Genomic DNA, 9,697 nt, shown 5'->3' on the forward strand with positions numbered 1-9,697 from the left:
TTGATGACCCTAGATAGATCCTTTACTTGGGTAAATGATTTAAAGGGAGGTACCTTAGCTTCCCAAATCTGTTGTATGAATAAGCCTAATTAAGAACCCGGCTAACACGACCATACACCGCATTGCATGTTTCTTTGCAGATGAAGGGCATGATTAGGGAGTTGGACATGCATGAATGGCTGATGTTGTCGCTTGTGAGGGAGCTTTGTGCGAGTGCATGCATCATTACTGCACTTCATTCTTGCATTAACCAGAGTATTTAGGAAGTGATTGTTGTATTACGTTATCATTACTGTTTGATTGAATTGATAACATGTTAACCTTTACCTTATAGTAGCACTGAGTTGATCACTCACTCCCACTCTGGGATGGTGTTTTAAAACACTGACCAGACTGTTGTAGATATAAGTGATGATGGAGCCTATGCAGCTGAAATGGACTTCATGGATGAGGAGGAGGAATTCGCCTACGTTCAGCTATCAAGCGGGTCTTCGTAGACTTTGTTCTGATTCGATAGGATTATAGGGTTATATGGATTAGTTGGACATTTAAATTTTGACATTTTGTATATTTTGAAACAACACTTATATATATTTAGCCTTGTACATATTCATACTCTGGTTTATAAAACACTTTCATGTGTTAATACACGTACTTAAGTCTTCCGCTTGCTTAATTTAATTGCACCTGGAGTATGATATACTGATTTAGATAATCCCTCTCATGTTTAATGCACTAATATGGACAACATTTAAACATCATTACCTATGTTGCATAAGTGATGCGTTGGATCTCGGGAGTTGAGCTTTGCTCGACCCTCGAAATCCGGGGCGTTACAGTTTCTATATTGGAAATTTCCTAGTGTCATGGCGAAGCAAGAAACAAAATTCTGCATCGCTATCCACTACAAAAGTTGAATACATTGTTGCAGGGAATGTTTACACTCAGCTAATGTGGATGAAACAAATGCTGGCAAATTATGGAATTATGCAAAATACAATGACCTTATATTGTGATAATTCGAGTGCGATAAATATTTCTAAAAATCCAATTCAGCATTCTCTTGTAAAATATATTGACATAAGATATCATTACATATGAGAATTAGTTAAAGATAAGACTATCATGCTAGAATACATTCAAATGGAGAAGTAGCTTACAGATATTCTGACTAAACCACTTGACAGTGTTAAGTTCTCAAATTCAAAGAATGATATTGGAATATGTATTGTTAAATAATAATTGTCTTTATTTTTTTATATGCATTTATTCTCTGTGTTTATTTGTAAATAGAATATGCATGAAAAAAATTAAAATAATAATAAATGATGAAAAAGGGAAAAAAATTGGGGATTTTTGGCCAGCTCGATGCTGACTGAGAAATTCGACCAGCTGAGCACATTCTCAGGCTAGCCGAATTGCAAGTGGAATGTCAAAAAGGGGAAAAACCCCAAATTTCTCATTTTTCACTTCTTCTTCTTCGGTCCGCCGGTGCTTCATTCAGCCAACCCATCATTCCAACTCTTTTATAAGTGGATTTTTATCATTTGTCTTTGAGATTTACGTTATCATTTCCTAGATTATCAAGTTTTTTAATTATTTTTACATTTTGAAACCCTTTTCTTGGTGGGTTTTCTTCCAAGTTTGATTTACATTTTGCTTGTATTTTACTCGTAATTTTTCTTTATACAATCTAGTGGAACTAAGAGCTAGAATAGTTGTATGTAAGGTACAAGCTGGTTCATCTTCCTGATCGCTTCTCCTAGTGTGCGGACCTTACGCTCACCAGAGGATGACTAGGAAAATGTTCAGGATTTGGAAAATGTTCAGGATTTCTGCATAAGAAGTATAATCATATAAAGATCAGTAAAGGTAAATCACATTGCTTGATTTGGTCTCGTTAAAATTATTTTTGAGGTTGGATGGGGAAAAGATTTTGCACTAGAGCGGGATAACTTATCGGTCCATCATGCAAGGCATGTATGACTCAATTATTGATGTCTCTCTTGATAAATTATTTTTCAAAATTAAAATTTTAAAGGAAACTGTCACCATAACACCTTCCGCCATATCTACCCCAATGGAAATTGAAACGGCAGAAGATGGAATACCGATTACGACTCTTTCAGAAAAAAAATGACTAATTCTAAAAAATAGTCGCTTACAAGAGCGTTATGTGGATTCAATGTTGAATGGCGGTCTGGTAATGCCTTGCCCACAAATAAACTGTTTCCTAAATACCGCATCTTGCATCGTATTTTTACTTTCAATGTGTATCCCAGGGCAGGGAATAAGACTGATCTTATTCTCTTTATACTTCGTATTGTCCATGCTGTCATTATTGGTATGTGCATTTGTTTGTCTTCCTTGATTTGTTATGTAATTTTTCAATTTCGATTGCATCCTAAACATAGTTCGATTCCATTTGGACACCTTATGTCCTCTTTACACTTCAATGTCATGTCTAAAATCTATTGTTTGAAGCATCGAAATCCGAACTCCCTTGTAACAATGTTAATTTGAATATGATGCACCCCATTCCCATTCCTGAACAAAGAGAAGATCAGGAAGAACCTCAGGAAGCAAATATCAATATAGATGACATCTTCAATGACCTGGAAGAATCAGAAGATGGTGCTAGCTCTGACTATCGCCCCTCTCAATTTGATGAGAGGTTCTCTGCTTTGGAAGAAAAACTGGATGCTTTGCAAGTGTCCCAAGCATCGTTAGCCCAAACTCAAAAGTCAACTATGAAATACATGAAAAAAAATACTTTCATCAATTCAGTCAGAGTTTGAGGATTAATGAACCTTCGATGCTTGCATCACCCTCATCAGAGTAAGAGTGAGTTAGTTTATTGTTTTTATTTAAATGGGTGTGTATTAAACTATATACTGATGGTTTGCTTGGATCTTTTTTTAGTTTGATATGGTTTGTATGGATATTATAGACACTATTTTTTATAGTGTTCTCTGGTTAATATGATTATATGCTTCATTTTACCCTGATTTATGATATTCTTGATTTCCATTTACATTTTAATTTCTTCCTTTATCAACTTGTGACAAAAGGGGGGAGAAATCATATATATGTTCTATGTGATGTGGTGGCAAAATTGAAAATTTTATGGAATTTTATGCCTAGTACATGTTTATATGGCATAGTACATGTTATATTTCTCAGGGGCAGCTACATATTGTTGATTGTTATGGCATTAGATGAATACAAATGGTTATAGGGATGATACAGGTATGAGTGTTGAATCTACAGGGCAACATCAATCTTGTTGATGATTGTGATCATGAGTATATACATGTATATTAGTGGATGTGTTGTGTATTTTATGTATTTTGTCACAAAATTGATAGAGGGGGAGATTGTAAGTGCTTATATGTTTTGCACACATAAGGTTGTCAAATTTCATGTGAAAAAAGTGATACTAGTAGGATCACAAGTACGGTTACATCGCACCTACTCTACACGTCTGAAGATTAGCTTAGGATCGACTTATCATCGCAAGAAGACATCGCTCAATTTCAAGACTAGTTGTTCACAACCCCCAGTATAGGGCTGCGATGTAGTAATAATTTCGGTGAGACCAAGGTCAAATCCACAGGGACTAATCTTGTGTGTTTTCTGAACGCAATTAGAAGAAGAACTAGAAAAAGATGAAAACCTAAACCTAGAATATTTGAGAGTAATTATGAGAGATTTAAGGAAAAACTTAAGAAATTCAAAGGTGGGAAATTAGGGTTTCCAAGGATCCACTTGTAGAGATCTGGGAGATATATGCTTGATTCAAGTCACATGATTGGAATCGGAGTCCCATCCTATCCAATTAGAAGATATCTCAGTAAAATCAAATCTGAACTTCCTTTGACCTAGTTCTTAATGGATGAGAGATGTGAGAACTGGAAGTGATTCCATCACAAAACCATGCCTAGGAGACAAGGTAAACAACAGGATTTACCAATCCCACAACCAATCATAAGAAAATCATGAAGATTAGAAAGATTACATCACCCAACCATGCCCATGGGACGATGGTGAACAACGGGATTTCCTAATTTCACAATCTCAATACATGGAAAGAACATGCTCAAATTTATCACAGATCTATTGTAATTTGAGTCACAACAAACCATTAAAAACTGAAAGTATTCCTTATAATCAAACTAAAATCAAAGAGAGTTCACTATAAACATGAATCAAAATAATAGAAACATCCCATCATACTACAAGCTTCACCTCTTAACCCTAGCTAAAAGGTTTAGCTAATCATAGACATGATTGAACTAGAATCTCTTAATAAAAGCATAAAAATAACTAAGAAAAAGGAAGAAAAACTCTTGGCGGGTGCTTCTCCACACTTGTGATCCACTCCCCGAACCTTAGATGATGCCTAGGGATGCCCTAGGGACCCCTATTTATAGTTTTATAACTTAAACTTTCGCACCGAGTTGGAAAAATCCGGAAACCACTTCAAATTTCCACACTTCATGTGTTGTCCACATAACCTTAGACTAGTCAAGGAAATCCTTGGACTAGTAGAGGGCACCTTCGACTGGTCGAGGATTTCCTTCAACTAGTCGAGGATGACCTGATTTTACTGATTTTAGTTACTAGAGTTCGAGTTGAGGCAGCTCAACCGATTGAGCCAGGACTGGTCGAGTAGAGTCCAATACTGTTCGAGCGTACACAGGACTAGTCGAGGCGAAGCCAGGACTGGTTGAACCTCCTTAGGACTAGTCGAGCCGGAGCCAGGATTGGTCAAGGATCACGCAAATTCATTTCAAAACTCCAATTTTTTTCATTCTTGACTTGATTTTCTTTGATCTTCAGTATGTGCATTCTTCATTCTTGGTCTTGGTGATTCTTGAGCATTAAATCCATGCTTTTAACATCCTTTTTAATCCAAGCTCTTGAATTCACCTTGTACCACAAACATGATTAAAATAGAACATTAAGCATTATCATGTTCATAAAACCAAGGAATAACTTGGGTCCAATATGTAATACTTGATCCTCAATACAATCCCCAACCAGCATTTTGCTAGTCCCGAGCAAAGTATGCGAAAAATAAGTTTAATGCACAATGTTCAACCTTTTTCAGAAAGTAATCTTTTGTGTATTAAGTATGCATGAGTAGACTCAAGATGAGAAAGTGAGTTTTTGAAAACCTGGAGTTGAACCACATAAGCAACTAATCAAATAAATCCTTTATTTATTAGGTCAGAGCATAGTTCACATATCAAGTTTTTCAACGTGCTTAGTGAAAATGCTATCTTTTCATAATGTTAGCAATGCTCATCACTTCAAGATTGGTTGAGAACCCAATTACTAATTCTGAACCTATCCCCTTTTCTTCTTTTTCCAATTTTTGATTTTATATCGAAGGTCATTTGTATTCATTCAGTCTTTTCATCCTTTCTTCTTTTTTTTTTCTTTCTTTCAGACATTACATCCTTTTCAAAGACATTTTTCACTCCCCTCAAAGATGTTGTCATTCTTCATTCTTTATGACCTTTTTGTCAATCTCCTATTTTTTAAAACTAATTTTTTCTTCTTTTAAGGTGAATAAATTTCTCCAGACTTAATTCTCAATATCTTTCAATGATCACCATACTAATAAGTAGAAAATCTAGTACTATTCACCAAAAACAATTTAAATAACATAATATTCAAACATCCTCTTAACCAAGTGAATATAAGAACCATAAGTGATAGGTTACTTAGTTTCTCCAACTTCAACAATTCAAAATTTGATTTTATCTTATCGTCATACTCAAAACAGACTTAAATACACAACTCATCACTTTGCAAATAGATAAACATTGAAATTTTTTCAAAAATTTCATAAATTTTGCTTAAAACTGAGAAAACACTGATTAGTTTACCTAATCTCCCATCCCCAACCTAAAATCTACATTGTCCTTAATGTAAAAGAAATAAACATGACTTGCAAAAGAGGCAACGTAATTGAAAGAGAAGTGATGGAGAGATAGTACCTGATGAAGAAATTTAGAGGCTTTTTCCAAAGGATCTCAGCATGAAGGTGGGTTAGTACAAGAATCAATCAACAAAAAGCAAACTATCTTAAAATAAATGGAAAGCAAACTATCTTAAACAGCATAAAGATGACTATCCTAGTCATAACATGAAAGTAATAAACTAATCCTAAACTAGGAAAGCAGGGGAAAAGCTACTCAATCATGCCATAAGGTTCTTCCTCCAGCCAATACCTTGATAAATTTCTCAGTAAGTTTCTCAACAAGATCATCCAAAAGCCCTTTTTGCAATAGGCTTGGATACCTTGGAGCATGAATTTTCAGAGAAATTTATGGACCTCAGCATAAGGTTTCTTTTTAATCTCCTGAGGTGTCCAAATTATATATGATTCACCTGTGATCAAGAAAGTTTTAGAGTTAGTACCCCATAGTGAATCAGAGCTACAACTAGATAATGTTCAGAAAAATTCACAAAAATTGATGTATTCTCAACACATTCTGAAGTTTCGAACTCTGATCCACTTTCAGCTCCTCCTCCTTTAATGGTAAACATTTAGGATCTGTGGAGGGAAGGGTCTCAAAATAAGGGTTTTCTCTGTTAGTAATAACTACTGAGATGTTGTCTTGCAAGGCATTCACCACATCTTGTATCATGGGATCGTTTGAATCTACAAAGTGTGCCAAGAAATTGTCCAAAGAGCTTAAACATAATTCACCACATCAAGATCAGTGATGATATGCCCAATAACTCTTTTATCTTTTTCGAGAGTAGAAATGAACATACTCTCTTATTTTTTCTCCAGGTGGGATGAAATCACCACCGGGTATGTCTCTTCTTGACCTAAGTAAACATATTTTAAATCAAAAGGCAAAGGTTTTAAGTTAAGCTTTGGTGCCTTGAGGTTAAATGGTAGAGGCATACATCAGTTTGGGGCAATTTTTTAAATTATGGCCTCCACCAGTTAACTTTAAGTACCGGTACATCATCAAGCATAATACCCGTCTCCCTAATCATATCATCATCTAAATCATGGGAGTGGGCCAAGCACATCTCTAGAGGATCAAAGGATAAGGTCAGACGTGCTCTATCTTCCATGAAAGAGTCAATCATGTTAATGTCATGGAAATCATCATCATCCTCTAACTGTCGGCCCGTATTAAAAAAGATGTTTTACTCTAATGTCATATTTCCAAAAGATATACTCATAACTCCATTCCTGCAATTAATGATTGCATTTAAAGTGGCAAGGAATGAGTGACCAAGAATGACAGGAATTTAAGTGCTCATGTTACTGATGGTTTGCGTATCCAGGATGATAAAATCTACCGGGTAGTGGAATCTGTCAACCTGAACCAACACAACCTTAATTACCCCTCTCGGTACATGAACTGAGTGATTAGCAAGTTGTAATGTGGTTAGGGTGGGTTTTAATTCACCCAAACCAAGTTGTTTATAGACCGAGGAAAGAATTAGATTTACGCTCACTCCTAAATCAAGAAGTGTGTGCTCAATGCAGTAATTCCCAATTACACAAGCGACGGTTGGGCTACTAGGATCTTTATATTTTTGTGGCACATCTTGCTTTAGGATAGCACTCACTTTTTAGTTAAAAAGATTTTCTTTTACATATTTTGCCATTTTTTAGTCGTACACAAGTCTTTTAGAAATTTGGCATATGAAGGTATTTGTTTAACCGCGTTCAATAAAGGAATATTAACCTTCACTTGTTTCAACACCTCTAGACTGTCATGAGAGTTAAAGTGAGGTTTTGGTGTAACCAACCATTGGGGGAATGGGACAATCGGCTTAACTTGAAGTTTCGGTTCTAACCCATGTGGGGCAATGCACGGTCTATCATGCATGCCTTCTTCTGGATCCTTAGACGTTTCAGTCCTTACCAGAATAGATTTGTTAATTGTTTTTCCACTTCTAAGAGTTGTGATAGACTTAGCTTGTCCCACATATTGATTTGAAGAGCTTGGGTCACTAATTTCATATTATGGTTTAGGGTTGGGGAGAGGTTGGGGTGAAAGGATCCCTTTCTCTCCAATCTAAATATTTGTTTCACCCTCTTATATGGCCTTTGAAAGGTCTTAAATGGCTTACAATATACTCTGACTGAGAAGCTCTTGATTTTGAAGGTGTTTTAAGACTAGATCCACTTATAGGTTCCCTTGATTCAGGAATTGGTCAGGGAATCCTTGAGGAGTAGTAGTTTGTCCATTCCTTCAGCTAGAGTTATATGTATTCGAGGTGGGTCCCCTTAAAGGTCTTTGGTAGTTGTTCATGGTATTTGATTGCTCATTCAGAATTTCATGAAAAGAGGGTATTGTTGGATAATTTTCAGTTGTATGTATGTTACAAGCACAAATACCGCAAATAACTTCCCTAGCCTTATCCTTCTTAAGTTCCATGGCCTCAAGTAGTTTCCTTGTGAGACTAACCACTTTAGCATTTATATCATCTTCCTCCTTTAAAATATACATTCCTCCCCTTTCCTTTGATTGAGTAGGCTTAGAAATGGTGGGTTTTGGGGAGATGTCTCATGATTGTGCGTTTTCAGTAAGTCTGTTTAGATAGTCCCACACATCATTGACATCTTTGTTCATGAATTCCATATTGTACATCTTCTCGACCAATTGGTGCATGGAAGATGTCAGTCCATCGTAGAAGAAATTTGTGATGCACCATGTTTCAAAACCATGTTGTTGGCATGAACTAACAAGTTCCTTGAACTACTCCCAACATTGGAAGAATGTTTCATCTTCCTTTTGGGCAAAGTTCATGATTGACTTTCTAAGGGTGGTCGTTTTATGGTATGGAAAAAATTTCTTGATGAACTCCCTTATCATGTCGTTCCATCTACCAATCGATCGTGGACGTAGTGAGTGCAACCATGTCTTGGGCTTTTCTTTTAAGGAGAAGGGAAAGAGTTTCAGTCTGATCGTGTCATCAAACACATTAGGAAAGTATAAAGTGGCTATTATCTCATCAAATTCTCTCAAGTGTAGATATGGATTTTCATATTCAAGTTCATGGAATTTTGGAAGGAGTTAGATCACTCCTGGCTTGATATTCATATGTCTTGCATTCTCTGGAAAAACCATGCATGGAGGTGTGCTCACCCCCACCAATTGTAAATAGTCTCACAAAATATGAGGTGGGGGTGTTTGATGCACCTCATTCTCATCCTAGACTTCCTCAACTCGAGGTTGGGTTGTCTTCCCGGTTGATTGGCAGCCATAACCTCAATTAACTCTAAGGATCTCGAGTAGTGTCTAATCCTATGATGGATAGATAACCCCTCAACCCATTCTCCTTCACTCAAAAGACTTTGAGTGTTATCATGGACCCACTTGGGCATGAAGGGCATGAACCACTCTCAGCCCTCAACTTCAGATTCTAACCTAAACCTAAAAAGGAAATAGAAATCTAGAAATAGAAAGAGAGAGGGAGTTGGAAAGAAGTAACTAAATTAGAAGTTCCTAATTAAAATCCTGCAAAATAAAACAAAACAAGTCAGTTTCTAAGAACAGAAATTCTAAAATTAAAAAGTAAACTAGTTTCTAAAAAGGAAAGTTTAAAATAGAAAATAGAAAGTTTCTAAAAAAAACTAATTAGGAAAGTTCTAAACCTAGAATTAGAAAGTAAGTTAGTTTCTAAAAATAAAAGAAATCTTAGAATTAGA

General features: G+C 35.9%; 1 non-coding gene across 1 annotated transcript; it reads left to right on the forward strand.

Moving 5' to 3' along the window:
* Positions 1 to 8,706: 8,706 nt before the first annotated feature.
* Positions 8,707 to 8,813, forward strand: LOC131232148 (small nucleolar RNA R71). The gene has a single exon (XR_009164758.1). It is a non-coding gene; the product is annotated as a small nucleolar RNA R71 (small nucleolar RNA).
* The last annotated feature ends 884 nt before the right edge of the window (positions 8,814 to 9,697 follow it).

This window comes from Magnolia sinica, chromosome 17 (genome assembly GCF_029962835.1).
Source record: "Magnolia sinica isolate HGM2019 chromosome 17, MsV1, whole genome shotgun sequence".
NCBI lineage: Eukaryota > Viridiplantae > Streptophyta > Magnoliopsida > Magnoliales > Magnoliaceae > Magnolia > Magnolia sinica.